This window comes from Ranitomeya imitator, chromosome 3 (genome assembly GCF_032444005.1).
Source record: "Ranitomeya imitator isolate aRanImi1 chromosome 3, aRanImi1.pri, whole genome shotgun sequence".
Classification (NCBI taxonomy): Eukaryota; Metazoa; Chordata; class Amphibia; order Anura; family Dendrobatidae; genus Ranitomeya; species Ranitomeya imitator.
Window position 1 is genome coordinate 115,244,126 of NC_091284.1, and position 18,689 is coordinate 115,262,814.

Genomic DNA, 18,689 nt, shown 5'->3' on the forward strand with positions numbered 1-18,689 from the left:
GCAGGAGAAGCCAGACAGACATCCAACACTTCACAAGAAACATTGACAACTGGAAAGGACTAATGAGTCCTGCAAACCTAAATACCCCAGTCAGAATTGCAATTAGCAGATACACCTGTCCAGGACTGCAGGCCAGGGACAACTGCATTACCACCTACAGCCACTGGAGGGAGCCCAAAAGCAGAATTCACAACAGCCTTCTAGTTGCAGATGCACCAGACTAAATTCTATCAAGTAAGAAAGGAAAAACCAGCTCACCGATACTTTAAGGTGTACGGAACTCTGTCCTGATGAAACGTATATGCATATAGGAAAAGAGAAAAAACTTTGTTTTCCAACTCCTTTGGATAAAAAATTCTTCAAATTTATTCAAGTGATTTAAAACATGACGTACTCCTAGACCTCACTATAATGCACACTGGGACACAGAGTGACGCGTTTTTTTGGAAGTGTCACATCCCATATTACCGTACCTATATTGCATGGACTACCTAAAATCCATAAACAGGAATGTTTTCCTCCCATGAGACCAATAGTCTCTGGGATAGGTTCTGTCAATGAACACTTATAGGAATGGCTGGAGTCGCTATTACAGCCATTAGTTAATTGTGTTCCTGGTTATATTAAGGACTCAAGAGATGTACTTGGTGCTTTATCTTGCAAATCTTGCAAAGTTTGGTCTTCTGATTACACCTGGTTGAGTTGCGACGTAATAGTGTTATACACATGTAATATCGCACACTATAGCCATGGAATCTCTCAACTTTCATTTTGTCAAATACAACAATTATTCTCAAGATTTAATTCATTTCTTTCTCTCAGTCACTTGTTTTCATTAACTCATAACTTTTTCTCATTTGACCAGCATTATCATTTGCAGTGCATCGGGGTGGCCATGGGCTCTAAGTTTTCACCTTCCCTAGCAAATCTGATCATGGCTTTTGGAGGATTTCATCACTCGTTTTCTGTTTCCAATAAATTAATGTCTTCAATTGTCTGGTATGGCAGATACATCGATGACGCCCTCATCATTTGGAGGCGAGATGTATCTGCCATACCAGACTTTATCAATTATCTCAATTCCAATGGACTTAACCTCTGATTTACACATGTAAGTAATAATCATCAAATTTCTTTATTGGATCTGAAACTTTGGGGTGTACATGATCAAAAGATTTCTACACAAACTTATTCGAAACCATTAATTGGTAATACAATTCTTCATGCTAATAGCAGTCACCCCAAACACAATTAGATCAATCACCATAGGGGAATTTACTAGAATTAAAAGAAATTGTAGTGACAGTAAAAAATTTGGATGTGGAAATTGAAACAATCACGTAGAAAACTCAGGAATAGAAAACATCCTAACTGGATGCTGAGTAGTGCTTTAAATGTGGTATCATTAAATGTGGTATCATTATCACAAGGAATTGATCTCTTCCCAGAGTGATCACTCTTCTGGGAAAAAAAAAGTGAATCCTTTGGCCAATATATCTTTTTTGTGTTTTCAATATAGTCCTCAATTTTACCAAATTAGACTTGTCATTAATACATTTTTACCTGGACTTGTTGAAGACCCCACCTTGGCTTCTATATTACAATCAGGGTATAATATAGTTGCAAGAAGAGCCCCCACTCTGGGGAACATGCTAGCATGTTCCCATCTAAAACTTCTCAGGGAACGTGGCTTGACATCAAAAGTAGTTATAAATGTGGCACTACAAATTGCAAGTCCTGTAAGCAAATCATTAATGCTAAGGTTTTTAACAATCATGATATTACTCAAAAATTTAATATAAAAGAATTTATTAATTGTAATACTTAACCTAAGGATAGTAGCTTTGATAAATATTGTTCTTGCGATCGAAACGCGTCTTTGTCCCAGTGTGCATAATAGTGAGGTCTAGGAGCATGTCATATTTTAAATTATTTCAATAAATTTGAAGATTTTTTTAACAGGTTTTTCTCTTTTCCTAAATTGTATCAAGTCAGAAAAACTGAGCTCCAGCATACAGATATACAATTAAATTGATTAAAGAGAATCTGTCACAAGATGTTTGCCACCTAAGAGCAGTATAATGTAGGGCCATTTAATCGGCTGCTTGCTGCAGTTTTGATCAAAGCAATGCTTTATCAGTAGGAGATTATCACTAGCGGATTAGTAAAGCTATTGCCATGCACTCCTCCATATTCAGGAGCTCTGTATAACCCAGCCCCCACCTCTGATTGGCAGCTTTCTGCCTCTGCACAGTGTATACTGACATCTGGCAATCAGTAGTATCGGCCGAGTTATACAGAGCTCAGCATTCAGAGATCTGCAGCAGAGAAAATGTAATCAAAACTACAGCTCAGTAAGTGATACATCGCTGGAATCAGGATCTCTGCCTCTGCTTCATCCTGATTTGAGATGGAGTAGCAAAAATCCTGGTGACAGATTTGCCTTGAAGGCAACGTACTGTAAATCATCTTAGGGCTACGGTCACACTATCAGTATTTGTAAGCCAAAACCAGGTGAGGAGCAATCATAGGAAAAGTATAATAGAGACTCACCCCTTCTGTATTTATCACCCACTCCTGGTTTTGGCTTACAAATACTGATGTGAAATACTGACCGAATACTGATAGTGTGACCATAGCCTAATAGACACTATTTTGGCATCTATATGGCCATTATATGATGACATAACGGTTATAACATCTGCTCCATGATCATTATTGCTATTTGCATAAGATTCTTTGCAGAGAACAAACAGTTAATTCCGCCACGTAAATGAAGGCTCTGTCTGCAATCGCCGTGTTATTGACAGTTGCAGTCTCCGTCTTAAACAGCGTGCTTATTAACAGTCTATACTTTAAATCCTCCATGACGTCTGCCTTCTCTTTTTCCGATGCATTAAAGCGATACTATGTAATTATGGGAAGAACTTCTGCTAAATCCGGCATGTTTGCCTTATAGGTCTGGAGTTAGTGGTGACATTGCTAAATCTGGGACATATTAGTTCATTTTTATGATCAGAGTTTATCTTCGACAGATCCTTGCATGTTTAATTAGTAGATTTACAGGCTTCAGAAGTTGGTGGAGAACACTATGCCGCGCCTTAACCACAAACTTCCCAGAAAGAAATGTGATATATTTTTTATTACTAAAGATTTTCTTGTTAGTGATGATTTACACTGGGATATTTATGCCAAAAAAAGTGAAGCTGACATTTAATATAAACTTTGATAGTTTTGATACATTTCCGCTAAATTTTCATTTTTTTTTTTTCCAGGCCACATTTTGCCCAGTTTTAGGTTCCTAGGATCCTGCATCAATTATGGAGCTAACACTCCCTTAAATCAATTTCTGATGGGGTATGTCATAATTATTTATGTTGAATTTTAGATATATTTTCAGTATACCACCATATGAAATTGGAGACATACAGAAATACAGTAGACCCCTATACCATACATTTGGGTTCTCTATTACTGCATTCTACAAGTTGGAAAAAAATCACAACAGACTCGTACACATGGGTCCTTAGTAGTGTTGAGCGATACCTTCCGATATCGGAAAGTATCGGTATCGGTTTGGATCGGCCGATATTCAAAAAATATCGGATATCGCCGATACCGATACCCGATCCCAATGCAAGTCAATGGGACCAAAATATCGGAATTAAAATAAACCCTTTCTTTCCTTGTAGGTTCATTCTACCTGAAGGAAAACAACTAAGAATAATGTAGGATGTATGGGGGAGGTGGCGGAGACATTAAAGGCAATGAGGATTAGTCCAATCAAATAGAATAGCATGTTTTGTTTTTTTTTTTAAAGACGTTCGGATTGAAAAAGATATTGAGTATGTAAATTTTTTTTATTTTGTCAGATATTGATGTTTCACTATTCCACGCCCTTCCCCTTCTTTTTTTTCTTTTTTTTTTTTTCTTTTCCCACACTTTCATCTTCATCATCATCAGCATCCTTGACATCAACTTCTTCACCTTATTCATCTTCTTCTTCATCTTCTACCTATTTTTTTTTTTTATTACATTCTTCATATTCATTTTCTTCAACTATTATTATTCTTCCTATTCTACGTATTCTTTTTATTCCACTGTTATTATTCTTCCTATTCTACTTCTTCATCATATTCTCATTTGTGACAGGCATTCCCGTAGTTGTTATCTATAAAAGTTGGAAGATTACACCTTCCGTTCTGCCAGTCACAAAAGTTACATTTGTCCGCGTTCAGTTTGGCCTGCAGCATCAGGCTTTATCCAGGGGCACCACGAGGAGGAACGGACTCACCCCCATACACTGCTTAGTCTTCTTCTGCATATAATTTAGATAATATCTTTTGCTCTGATATTAAGTCTTATGCTTAATGTTCTTCTGCTCTTTGTTCTGCAGCCTCTTGTTCTTCTGCTTCTCGGTCTTCCATGTTGTCGTCTCCAGGGTCTTCGTCTCCAGTGTCGTCATCTCCGCCGTCGTCGTCTCAGCCGTCGTCGTCTCCGCCGTCGTCGTCGTCGTCGTCATCGGGGTGGTCTTCCGGGTCGTCGTCATCGGGGTGGTCTTCCGGGTTGTCGACGTTAGGGTCTTCAACTTGGAAATGTAGCAGAAGGTACAAGAAGGCTGAGAAAATGCCAAGAACCAGCTGATGGAACTGGAACTCGGATGGCTACCCGAAGGTTCAAGAGCCTATGGAACTACCGAGGACCAGCTGACGTTACTGGAACCCGGTTACTAAGCAGGAGGTACCCGTGCTAAAAAGCACTACCAAGGACCGCCTGACGTTGGCGGAACTCGGATACCCAGAAGGAGGCACCTAAGCCAAAGGCTCTGCCCGGAACCAGATGACGTTACTGGAACCAGGATGGGGAGCAGAAGGTACAAGAGCAAAAGACACTGCCGAGAACCAGCTGACGGTACTGGAACCCGGATGGGTAGCCGAATGTCCAAGAGCCAATGGAACTACCAAGGACCAGCTGACGTTACTGGAACCCGGTTACTAAGCAGGAGGTACCCGTGCCTGAAAGCACTACCAAGGACCACCTGACATTGGTGGAACTTGGATACCCAGAAGGAGGCACCTAAGCCAAAGGCTCTGCCCGGAACCAGCTGACGGTACTGGAACCAGGATGGGGAGCAGAAGGTACAAGAGCAAAAGACACTGCCGAGAACCAGCTGACGGTGCTGGAACCAGGTGGTGGACCCGAAGGCCCACAGGAGAGGAGAGAACAGCTAGGCCGCGAGGCAGCCGCAGTTACCGAACCCCAACAGTCCTACAGGGGGAGCTGGGCCTACTGGCACTACAGAACCAGCCTTGACTACCAGTTCACGCAGCCCACATAGGAAGCTCCTAAACTGGAGGCACCCTGGAGTTGGCTAACTCGACCGCCCCACGACGGGGCAAGCATAGGCGTCTCAGTGAAGTTGACACAACCCGGAAACAGCTGACGGTGCTGAAACCAGGCTTGGCACGAGGGAGTACCTGTGACAAGAACACTGCCGAGAACCAGCTGGCGGTGCTGGAACCCGGATGCGTTGCCCCAGTGTGCAAGAGCCAATGGCACGACCGAGGACCAGCAGACGGTGCTGGAACCCGGTTACTAAGCTGTAGGTGCCCGCGCTTAAAAGCACTACCAAGGACCGCCTGGCGTTGGCGGAACTCGGATACCCAGGAGGAGGCACCTAAGCCAAAGGCTCGGCCCGGAACCAGCTGACGGTGCTGGAACCAGGTGGTGGACCCGAAGGCCCACAGGAGAGGAGAGAACAGCTAGGCCGCGAGGCAGCCGCAGTTACCGAACCCCAACAGTCCTACAGGGGGAGCTGGGCCTACTGGCACTACAGAACCAGCCTTGACTACCAGTTCACGCAGCCCACATAGGAAGCTCCTAAACTGGAGGCACCCTGGAGTTGGCTAACTCGACCGCCCCACGACGGGGCAAGCATAGGCGTCTCAGTGAAGTTGACACAACCCGGAAACAGCTGACGGTGCTGAAACCAGGCTTGGCACGAGGGAGTACCTGTGACAAGAACACTGCCGAGAACCAGCTGGCGGTGCTGGAACCCGGATGCGTTGCCCCAGTGTGCAAGAGCCAATGGCACGACCGAGGACCAGCTGACGGTGCTGGAACCCGGTTGCTAAGCTGTAGGTGCCCGCGCTTAAAAGCACTACCAAGGACCGCCTGGCGTTGGCGGAACTCGGATACCCAGGAGGAGGCACCTAAGCCAAAGGCTCGGCCCGGAACCAGCTGACGGTGCTGGAACCAGGTGGTGGACCCCAAGGCCCACAGGAGAGGAGAGAACAGCTAGGCCGCGAGGCAGCCGCAGTTACCGAACCCCAACAGTCCTACAGGGGGAGCTGGGCCTACTGGCACTACAGAACCAGCCTTGACTACCAGTTCACGCAGCCCACATAGGAAGCTCCTAAACTGGAGGCACCCTGGAGTTGGCTAACTCGACCGCCCCACGACGGGGCAAGCATAGGCGTCTCAGTGAAGTTGACACAACCCGGAAACAGCTGACGGTGCTGAAACCAGGCTTGGCACGAGGGAGTACCTGTGACAAGAACACTGCCGAGAACCAGCTGGCGGTGCTGGAACCCGGATGCGTTGCCCCAGTGTGCAAGAGCCAATGGCACGACCGAGGACCAGCTGACGGTGCTGGAACCCGGTTACTAAGCTGTAGGTGCCCGCGCTTAAAAGCACTACCAAGGACCGCCTGGCGTTGGCGGAACTCGGATACCCAGGAGGAGGCACCTAAGCCAAAGGCTCGGCCCGGAACCAGCTGACGGTGCTGGAACCAGGTGGTGGACCCGAAGGCCCACAGGAGAGGAGAGAACAGCTAGGCCGCGAGGCAGCCGCAGTTACCGAACCCCAACAGTCCTACAGGGGGAGCTGGGCCTACTGGCACTACAGAACCAGCCTTGACTACCAGTTCACGCAGCCCACATAGGAAGCTCCTAAACTGGAGGCACCCTGGAGTTGGCTAACTCGACCGCCCCACGACGGGGCAAGCATAGGCGTCTCAGTGAAGTTGACACAACCCGGAAACAGCTGACGGTGCTGAAACCAGGCTTGGCACGAGGGAGTACCTGTGACAAGAACACTGCCGAGAACCAGCTGGCGGTGCTGGAACCCGGATGCGTTGCCCCAGTGTGCAAGAGCCAATGGCACGACCGAGGACCAGCTGACGGTGCTGGAACCCGGTTACTAAGCTGTAGGTGCCCGCGCTTAAAAGCACTACCAAGGACCGCCTGGCGTTGGCGGAACTCGGATACCCAGGAGGAGGCACCTAAGCCAAAGGCTCGGCCCGGAACCAGCTGACGGTGCTGGAACCAGGTGGTGGACCCGAAGGCCCACAGGAGAGGAGAGAACAGCTAGGCCGCGAGGCAGCCACAGTTACCGAACCCCAACAGTCCTACAGGGGGAGCTGGGCCTACTGGCACTACAGAACCAGCCTTGACTACCAGTTCACGCAGCCCACATAGGAAGCTCCTAAACTGGAGGCACCCTGGAGTTGGCTAACTCGACCGCCCCACGACGGGGCAAGCATAGGCGTCTCAGTGAAGTTGACACAACCCGGAAACAGCTGACGGTGCTGAAACCAGGCTTGGCACGAGGGAGTACCTGTGACAAGAACACTGCCGAGAACCAGCTGGCGGTGCTGGAACCCGGATGCGTTGCCCCAGTGTGCAAGAGCCAATGGCACGACCGAGGACCAGCTGACGGTGCTGGAACCCGGTTGCTAAGCTGTAGGTGCCCGCGCTTAAAAGCACTACCAAGGACCGCCTGGCGTTGGCGGAACTCGGATACCCAGGAGGAGGCACCTAAGCCAAAGGCTCGGCCCGGAACCAGCTGACGGTGCTGGAACCAGGTGGTGGACCCCAAGGCCCACAGGAGAGGAGAGAACAGCTAGGCCGCGAGGCAGCCGCAGTTACCGAACCCCAACAGTCCTACAGGGGGAGCTGGGCCTACTGGCACTACAGAACCAGCCTTGACTACCAGTTCACGCAGCCCACATAGGAAGCTCCTAAACTGGAGGCACCCTGGAGTTGGCTAACTCGACCGCCCCACGACGGGGCAAGCATAGGCGTCTCAGTGAAGTTGACACAACCCGGAAACAGCTGACGGTGCTGAAACCAGGCTTGGCACGAGGGAGTACCTGTGACAAGAACACTGCCGAGAACCAGCTGGCGGTGCTGGAACCCGGATGCGTTGCCCCAGTGTGCAAGAGCCAATGGCACGACCGAGGACCAGCTGACGGTGCTGGAACCCGGTTACTAAGCTGTAGGTGCCCGCGCTTAAAAGCACTACCAAGGACCGCCTGGCGTTGGCGGAACTCGGATACCCAGGAGGAGGCACCTAAGCCAAAGGCTCGGCCCGGAACCAGCTGACGGTGCTGGAACCAGGTGGTGGACCCGAAGGCCCACAGGAGAGGAGAGAACAGCTAGGCCGCGAGGCAGCCGCAGTTACCGAACCCCAACAGTCCTACAGGGGGAGCTGGGCCTACTGGCACTACAGAACCAGCCTTGACTACCAGTTCACGCAGCCCACATAGGAAGCTCCTAAACTGGAGGCACCCTGGAGTTGGCTAACTCGACCGCCCCACGACGGGGCAAGCATAGGCGTCTCAGTGAAGTTGACACAACCCGGAAACAGCTGACGGTGCTGAAACCAGGCTTGGCACGAGGGAGTACCTGTGACAAGAACACTGCCGAGAACCAGCTGGCGGTGCTGGAACCCGGATGCGTTGCCCCAGTGTGCAAGAGCCAATGGCACGACCGAGGACCAGCTGACGGTGCTGGAACCCGGTTACTAAGCTGTAGGTGCCCGCGCTTAAAAGCACTACCAAGGACCGCCTGGCGTTGGCGGAACTCGGATACCCAGGAGGAGGCACCTAAGCCAAAGGCTCGGCCCGGAACCAGCTGACGGTGCTGGAACCAGGTGGTGGACCCGAAGGCCCACAGGAGAGGAGAGAACAGCTAGGCCGCGAGGCAGCCGCAGTTACCGAACCCCAACAGTCCTACAGGGGGAGCTGGGCCTACTGGCACTACAGAACCAGCCTTGACTACCAGTTCACGCAGCCCACATAGGAAGCTCCTAAACTGGAGGCACCCTGGAGTTGGCTAACTCGACCGCCCCACGACGGGGCAAGCATAGGCGTCTCAGTGAAGTTGACACAACCCGGAAACAGCTGACGGTGCTGAAACCAGGCTTGGCACGAGGGAGTACCTGTGACAAGAACACTGCCGAGAACCAGCTGGCGGTGCTGGAACCCGGATGCGTTGCCCCAGTGTGCAAGAGCCAATGGCACGACCGAGGACCAGCTGACGGTGCTGGAACCCGGTTACTAAGCTGTAGGTGCCCGCGCTTAAAAGCACTACCAAGGACCGCCTGGCGTTGGCGGAACTCGGATACCCAGGAGGAGGCACCTAAGCCAAAGGCTCGGCCCGGAACCAGCTGACGGTGCTGGAACCAGGTGGTGGACCCGAAGGCCCACAGGAGAGGAGAGAACAGCTAGGCCGCGAGGCAGCCGCAGTTACCGAACCCCAACAGTCCTACAGGGGGAGCTGGGCCTACTGGCACTACAGAACCAGCCTTGACTACCAGTTCACGCAGCCCACATAGGAAGCTCCTAAACTGGAGGCACCCTGGAGTTGGCTAACTCGACCGCCCCACGACGGGGCAAGCATAGGCGTCTCAGTGAAGTTGACACAACCCGGAAACAGCTGACGGTGCTGAAACCAGGCTTGGCACGAGGGAGTACCTGTGACAAGAACACTGCCGAGAACCAGCTGGCGGTGCTGGAACCCGGATGCGTTGCCTTGCCTATTAAAGATTGTCTTCCTAGAGCCCCAACTAGCGGTGTTGGAGCAAAGGGTAAGCAGGGGGAGATGAGTGTAGGCCGAAGCCTGCACTGGAGGCAGCTTTGTGTCTGCGTTGCGTTTGCAGGACACTTTGCCGGCTACACACTGGGGGAACAGCTGGCGTTGCTGAACCCCACTAACACAATGGCGTGTGTTTTTATCTGTGCAGCTAGCACTTGCGGGCAAAAACTAGCGATGTTAGAGCCCGTGTTGAAGCAGGAGGAGGAGGAGAGGAGCAGAGTGTAGGCCGAAGCCTAGTTGAACCAATTTCAAAGGAAACCTTTAACCCCCCCCTCAGGTGTTACAAAGTACAAGAGACACACCTTGTGCAGTATTAATGCTGCACAAGTGAAAGGTTGCTCTATTAATTTGTCTACTTGCACACGCTGAATGAAAGACATACACAATTTACCCCATTCTACAGTCAAACTGTAGTGGATGCGTGACTTGGTTTTTTGATGAGACGCAGCACAGGTGTCCAAAATAACGCCTTGGTGCTTGGCGCAGCTTCCTGAGCGTTGTTATTTGCTGTACAGGAGTCTGCGCTCTTGTGTTATCCCTTGGCAATGCCCTGTTAGCGCTGCCCATCTTATGACCTCATTTCATGTTGGCCGGTGCGGTTAACGATGGCCATAAATCCCAGACCCACAGTGTCTTTTCATAAAGCCACACTGCGGTGCTGGGATTCGTGGCCTTGTGCAGTAAATATGTTCGCCGCTCACACATGTCCTTACACCTGCTTCAGACTGGGCGGCCTCAGCTGATCCCTTATCGCATGCCGCGGCCATGAGGCCGCACAGTCAGAAGAGGGCGGAAGGAGGGGAGTGAAAACAGGGGAACATATGCACTGCTCGTGCCCATCAATCACACCCTCGCAGTCAAAATATATGAGACAACGGGGGGCGTTGTGTCGGGCAGGGGGGACGCACAGGCACAGCCAGCCAACCAATGATGTCAGGAGACGGGCAGCGCTAACAATGGGGGTGCTGCGTGTCATTAAAAAGGAAAGTCACACCTCAGGGACATTGTAATGGTCTGTAATGAGACACATTTTGTACTTGTTGAGTTCCACGTGTGCAAGGAGAAAAAGTCAGCCACCTTGTACAAATGCAGCAGTACTGCTGTACAAGGTGGCTGTTATACATAGAAACACCTGGGGGGGTGGGGGGCAGGCTCCCTTCAATTTCAGTTCATGTGCCTGCGTGGCGTTTGCAGGTCACGTTGCAAGCTACACAGCAGGGGAACAGCTGGCGTTGCTGAACCCCACTGACACATTGACTGGTGTTTTTCTCTGTGCAGATTGCATGTCCGGGCAAAAACTAGCGGTGTTAGAGCCCAGGGTCAGCAGGAGGAGGAGGAGGAGAGGAGCAAAGTGTAGGACGAAGCCTGCACTGGTGGCAGCTTTTGGTCGGTTGTGCCAGCGTGGCTTGTGCTGGACACGATGCCGGCTACACAGCGGGGGAACAGCTGGCGGTGCTGAACCCCACTAACACATTGGCTGGTGTTTTTCTCTGTGCAGCTAGCATGTCCGGGCAGAAACTGGCGTTGTTTGAGCCCAGGGTCAGCAGGAGGAGGAGAGGAGCAAAGTGTAGGCCGAAGCCTGCACTGGTGGCAGCTTTTGTTCTGTTGTGCCAGCGTGGCTTGTGCTGGACACGTTGCCGACTACACAGCAGGGGAACAGCTGGCGGTGCTGAACCCCACTAACACATTGGCTGGTGTTTTTCTCTGTGCAGCTAGCATTTCCGGGCAAAAACTAGCGGTGTTTGAGCCCAGGGTCAGCAGGAGGAGTAGAGGAGCAGAGTGTAGGCCGAAGCCTAGTTGAACCAATTTCAAAGGTTACCTTTAACCCCCCCCTCAGGTGTTGCAAGGTACAAGAGCCACACCTTGAACAGCATTAATGATGCACAAGTCAAAGGTTGCTCTATTTAATTTTGCTCCTTGCACACGCTGAATTAAACACGTACACTATTTAGCCCATTATACTGTCAAACAGTAGTGGAGGCGTGACTACTAGTCTTTTTAAGGAGACGCAGCACAGGTGTACAAATTTACACCTAGGTGCTGTGCGCAGATTCCTTACCGTTGTTATTTGCAGTACAGGAAACTGCGCTCTTGTGTTATCCCTTGGCAATACCCTGTTAGTGCAGGCCGTCTCATGACCTCATTTCATGTTGGCCGGTGCGGTTAACGATGGCCATAAATCCCAGACCCACAGTGGCTTTTCCTAAAGTCACACTGCGGTGCTGGGATTCGTGGCCTTGTGCAGTAAATATGTTCGCCGCTCACACATGTCCTTACACCTGCTTCAGACTGGGCGGCCTCAGCTGATCCCTTATCGCATGCCGCGGCCATGAGGCCGCACAGTCAGAAGAAGGCGGAAGGAGGGGAGTGAAAACAGGGGAACATATGCACTGCTCGTGCCCATCAATCACACCCTCGCAGTCAAAATATATGAGACAACGGGGGGCGTTGTGTCGGGCAGGGGGGACGCACAGGCACAGCCAGCCAACCAATGATGTCAGGAGACGGGCAGCGCTAACAATGGGGGTGCTGCGTGTCATTAAAAAGGAAAGTCACACCTCAGGGACATTGTAATGGTCTGTAATGAGACACATTTTGTACTTGTTGAGTTCCACGTGTGCAAGGAGAAAAAGTCAGCCACCTTGTACAAATGCAGCAGTACTGCTGTACAAGGTGGCTGTTATACATAGAAACACCTGGGGGGGTGGGGGGCAGGCTCCCTTCAATTTCAGTTCATGTGCCTGCGTGGCGTTTGCAGGTCACGTTGCAAGCTACACAGCAGGGGAACAGCTGGCGTTGCTGAACCCCACTGACACATTGACTGGTGTTTTTCTCTGTGCAGATTGCATGTCCGGGCAAAAACTAGCGGTGTTAGAGCCCAGGGTCAGCAGGAGGAGGAGGAGAGGAGCAAAGTGTAGGACGAAGCCTGCACTGGTGGCAGCTTTTGGTCGGTTGTGCCAGCGTGGCTTGTGCTGGACACGATGCCGGCTACACAGCGGGGGAACAGCTGGCGGTGCTGAACCCCACTAACACATTGGCTGGTGTTTTTCTCTGTGCAGCTAGCATGTCCGGGCAGAAACTGGCGTTGTTTGAGCCCAGGGTCAGCAGGAGGAGGAGAGGAGCAAAGTGTAGGCCGAAGCCTGCACTGGTGGCAGCTTTTGTTCTGTTGTGCCAGCGTGGCTTGTGCTGGACACGTTGCCGACTACACAGCAGGGGAACAGCTGGCGGTGCTGAACCCCACTAACACATTGGCTGGTGTTTTTCTCTGTGCAGCTAGCATTTCCGGGCAAAAACTAGCGGTGTTTGAGCCCAGGGTCAGCAGGAGGAGTAGAGGAGCAGAGTGTAGGCCGAAGCCTAGTTGAACCAATTTCAAAGGTTACCTTTAACCCCCCCCTCAGGTGTTGCAAGGTACAAGAGCCACACCTTGAACAGCATTAATGATGCACAAGTCAAATGTTGCTCTATTTAATTTTGCTCCTTGCACACGCTGAATTAAACACGTACACTATTTAGCCCATTATACTGTCAAACAGTAGTGGAGGCGTGACTACTAGTCTTTTTAAGGAGACGCAGCACAGGTGTACAAATTTACACCTAGGTGCTGTGCGCAGATTCCTTACCGTTGTTATTTGCAGTACAGGAAACTGCGCTCTTGTGTTATCCCTTGGCAATACCCTGTTAGTGCAGGCCGTCTCATGACCTCATTTCATGTTGGCCGGTGCGGTTAACGATGGCCATAAATCCCAGACCCACAGTGGCTTTTCCTAAAGTCACACTGCGGTGCTGGGATTCGTGGCCTTGTGCAGTAAATATGTTCGCCGCTCACACATGTCCTTACACCTGCTTCAGACTGGGCGGCCTCAGCTGATCCCTTATCGCATGCCGCGGCCATGAGGCCGCACAGTCAGAAGAAGGCGGAAGGAGGGGAGTGAAAACAGGGGAACATATGCACTGCTCGTGCCCATCAATCACACCCTCGCAGTCAAAATATATGAGACAACGGGGGGCGTTGTGTCGGGCAGGGGGGACGCACAGGCACAGCCAGCCAACCAATGATGTCAGGAGACGGGCAGCGCTAACAATGGGGGTGCTGCGTGTCATTAAAAAGGAAAGTCACACCTCAGGGACATTGTAATGGTCTGTAATGAGACACATTTTGTACTTGTTGAGTTCCACGTGTGCAAGGAGAAAAAGTCAGCCACCTTGTACAAATGCAGCAGTACTGCTGTACAAGGTGGCTGTTATACATAGAAACACCTGGGGGGGTGGGGGGCAGGCTCCCTTCAATTTCAGTTCATGTGCCTGCGTGGCGTTTGCAGGTCACGTTGCAAGCTACACAGCAGGGGAACAGCTGGCGTTGCTGAACCCCACTGACACATTGACTGGTGTTTTTCTCTGTGCAGATTGCATGTCCGGGCAAAAACTAGCGGTGTTAGAGCCCAGGGTCAGCAGGAGGAGGAGGAGAGGAGCAAAGTGTAGGCCGAAGCCTGCACTGGTGGCAGCTTTTGGTCGGTTGTGCCAGCGTGGCTTGTGCTGGACACGATGCCGGCTACACAGCGGGGGAACAGCAGGCGGTGCTGAACCCCACTAACACATTGGCTGGTGTTTTTCTCTGTGCAGCTAGCATGTCCGGGCAGAAACTGGCGTTGTTTGAGCCCAGGGTCAGCAGGAGGAGGAGAGGAGCAAAGTGTAGGCCGAAGCCTGCACTGGTGGCAGCTTTTGTTCTGTTGTGCCAGCGTGGCTTGTGCTGGACACGTTGCCGACTACACAGCAGGGGAACAGCTGGCGGTGCTGAACCCCACTAACACATTGGCTGGTGTTTTTCTCTGTGCAGCTAGCATTTCCGGGCAAAAACTAGCGGTGTTTGAGCCCAGGGTCAGCAGGAGGAGTAGAGGAGCAGAGTGTAGGCCGAAGCCTAGTTGAACCAATTTCAAAGGTTACCTTTAACCCCCCCCTCAGGTGTTGCAAGGTACAAGAGCCACACCTTGTGCAGCATTAATGCTGCACAAGTAAAAGGTTGCTCTATTTGTTTTGCTCCTTGCACACGCTGACTAAAACACGTACACTATTTAGCCCATTATACTGTCAAACAGTTGTGGAGGCGTGACTTGTCTTTTTAACGAGACGCAGCACAGGTGTCAAAATTTGCACCTAGGTACTGGGCGCAGATTCCTGAGCGTTGTTATTTGCTGTACAGGAGTCTGCGCTATTGTGATCCCTTGGCCATGCGCTGTGAGCGCTTCCTGTCTTCTGACCTCATTTCATGTCGGCCGTTGCGGTTAGCGATGGACATGAATCCCAGACCCACAGTGTGTTTTCAAAAAATCACACTGCGTGGCTGGGATTCGTGGCCTTGTGCAGTAAATAGGTTTGCCGCTTACACATGTCCTTACACCTGCTCCAGACTGGGCGGCCTCAGCTGATCCCTTATCGCCTACCACGGCCAGGAGGCCGCACAGTCTGAAGAAGGCGGAAGGAGATGAGTTAAGACAGGCGAACATATGCACTGCTCGTGCCCATAAACCACACCCTCGCTGACAAAATAAATATGACAACGAGGGGCGTTGTTTCTAGCAGGGCGGATGCACAGGCACAGCCAGCTAACCATGATGACAAAAGACGGGAAACGCTACCAAGGGGGGTGCTGCGTATCATTACAAAGGAAAGTCACACCTCAGGGACAGTGGAATGGTCTCAATGAGACACATTTTGTACGTGTTGAGTTCCACGTGGGCAAGGAGAAAAAGTCAGCCACCTTGTACAAATGCAGCAGTACTGCTGTACTAGGTGGCTGTTATACATAGAAACACCTGGGGGGGTGGGGCCAGGTTCCCTTTTAATTTCAGTTCCTGTGCCTGCATGGCGTTTGCAGGTCACGTTGCCGGCTACACAGCAGGGGAACAGCTGGCGTTGCTGAACCCCACTAACACATTGGCTGGTGTTTTTCTCTGTGCAGCTAGCACTTCCGGGCAAAAACTAGCGGTGTTTGAGCCCAGGGTCAGCAGGAGGAGGAGAGGAGCAGAGTGTAGGCCGAAGCCTGCACTGGTGGCAGCTTTTGTTCTGTTGTGCCAGCGTGGCTTGTGCTGGACACGTTGCCGACTACACAGCAGGGGAACAGCTGGCGGTGCTGAACCCCACTGACACATCACCTAGTGTTTTTTTCTGTGTAGACAACACTTCCAGGTGGCAACTGACAGTGTTGAAACCCAGGGAATCAAAGAGGAGCAGAGTGTAGGCCGAAGCCTGCAGTGGAGCAAGTTGAAAGGGAACCTTTAACCCCCCCCCCCAGGCATTTGTTGCTGAAAGAGCCATCTTGTACAGCAGTAATACTGCACATGGAAAATGGTGGCTCCGAAAATTATGCTCCTTGCAAACGCTGAAGTACACACTCATATAATGTGTCCCCTCACACCGTCAAACCATCCCGGAAGTGGGACTTTCCTTTGTAATGTGACACAGCACAGCCGTCATTCCAACCCCCTTGGTGCCGGGCACCACCTCCTCAACGTTGTTTGGTTCTGTCACGGAGCCCGCACTGTAATGTTATCCCTTGGCCATGCACAGTTAGCGGTGCCCGTCTTCTGACATCATGTAGGTGTCAGGCTGGCAGTGCCTGTGCGTCCAAGCTGCCCGAGATCCAACCTTGCAGTGTCATCTAATGTAGTCCCACTGCGGGCCAGGGATCCATGGGCATGCGCAGTGCATATCATCGCCTCTCACTCACCTCCTTCCTGCTTCTTCAGACTGTGCGGCGTCACGGCCGTGGCATGCTATTAGGGATCAGCTGACGCCGCCTAGTCTGAAGAAGCGTGAAGAAGGGGAGTGAGAGGCTAGTATATGCACTGCGCATGGCCATGGATACCAGGCCCACTGTGGGATCACATTAGATGACACTGCGAAATGTGATTTCGGGCAGCGTGGACGCACAGGCGCAGCCAGGACGACAACAAATGATGTCAGAGGACGGGCAGCGCAAACTGTGCATGGCCAAGGGATAACATAACAGCGCAGGGTCCATGACGGAATCAAACAACGCTAAGGAGGCAGCGCACGGTGCCAAGGGGGTAGCAATGACGGCTGTGCTGCGTCACATTACAAAGGAAAGTCCCACCTCCGGGACGGTTGGACGGTGTGAGGGGACACATTACATGAGTGTGTAGTTCAGCGTTTGCAAGGAGCATAATTTCAAGAGCGACCTTTCCCTTGTGCAGTATTAGTGCTGCACATGGTGGCTCTTTCAGTAACAAACGCCTAGGGGGGGCGGGGACAGGTCCCCTTACATTTTAGTTGTGCCAGCGTGGCGGTCGCATGACACGTTGCCGGATACACAGCTGGGGATCAGCTGACGTTACTGAACCCCAATAACAGAGGAGCGACTGTTGACTGTGCACACAGCACTTCCAGGCACCAACTGGCGGTGTTAGAGCCCAGGGACAGCAGGAGGAGCAGATTGGAGGTATTGCCGCACACACAGCTGGGGATCAGCTGACGTTACTGAACCCCAATAACAGAGGAGCGACTGTTGACTGTGCACACAGCACTTCCAGGCACCAACTGGCGGTGTTAGAGCCCAGGGACAGCAGGAGGAGCAGATTGGAGGTATTGCCGCACACACAGCTGGGGATCAGCTGACGTTACTGAACCCCAATAACAGAGGAGCGACTGTTGACTGTGCACACAGCACTTCCAGGCACCAACTGGCGGTGTTAGAGCCCAGGGACAGCAGGAGGAGCAGAGGAACAGAGTGTAGGCCGAAGCCTGATTGGAGCAAGTTGAAAGGAAACCTTTAACCCCCCCCCCCAAGACGTTTGTAGCTGAAAGAGCCATGTTGTGCAGCACTAAGGATGCAAAAGGAAAAGGTTGCTCTTTTAATTATGCTCCTTGCAAACACCGAAGTAAACACTAAAAATGTGTCCCTTTATACCGTTAAACCGTTCCGGAGGTGCGAATTTCCTTCGTAATGGGACACAGCACAGCTGTCATTCCTATCCCCTTGATGCCGTGCGCTGCCTCCTCAGCGTTGTTTTAAGCTGCCACGGAGCCTGCGCTGTTCTGTTAGCCCTTGGCCGTGCCCAATTAGCGCTGCCTGTCTTCTGACATAATTTGGTGTCAGGCTGTCAGTGCCTGTGCGTCCACGCTGCTCCAGATCCCACCTCGCAGTCTCATCTAACGTAATCCCACTGCGGGCCTTGGAACCATGGGCATGCACAGTGCATAACCTCGACTCTCACTCCCCTCCTTCCCTCTTCTTCAGACTGTGCGGTGTCACGGCCGTGGCATGCTAGGGATCAGCTGACGGCGCACAGTCTAAAGAAGGCGGAGGGAAATGAGCGAGAGCCCGAGGGGAAGATATGCACTGCGCATGCCCATGGATCCCAGGCCCGCAGTGTGACTCAATCAGAAGACACTGCGAGGCGGGATCTCAGGCACCGCGGCCGCACAGGCGCAGCCAGCCTGACACCAAATTATGTCAGAAGACAGGCAGCGCAAATAGGGCATGCCCAAGGGATAACAGAACAGCGCAGGCTCCGTGACAGCTTAAAACAACGCTGAGGAGGCAGCGCATGGCACCAAGGGGGTAGGAATGACGGCTGTGCTGCGTCACATTACGAAGGAAAGTCCCAGCTCCGGGACGGTATAACGGTATCAGTGAACACATTTTATAAGTGTTAAGTTCTGCGTGTGCAAAGAGCTAAAAAAAAAGAGCTACCTTTTCCTTGCGCAGCATTACTGCTGCACAAGATGGCTCTTTCAGTAACAAACGACGGGGGGGGGGGGGGGGAGAGGTTCCCTTACATTTAGGTTGTTGTG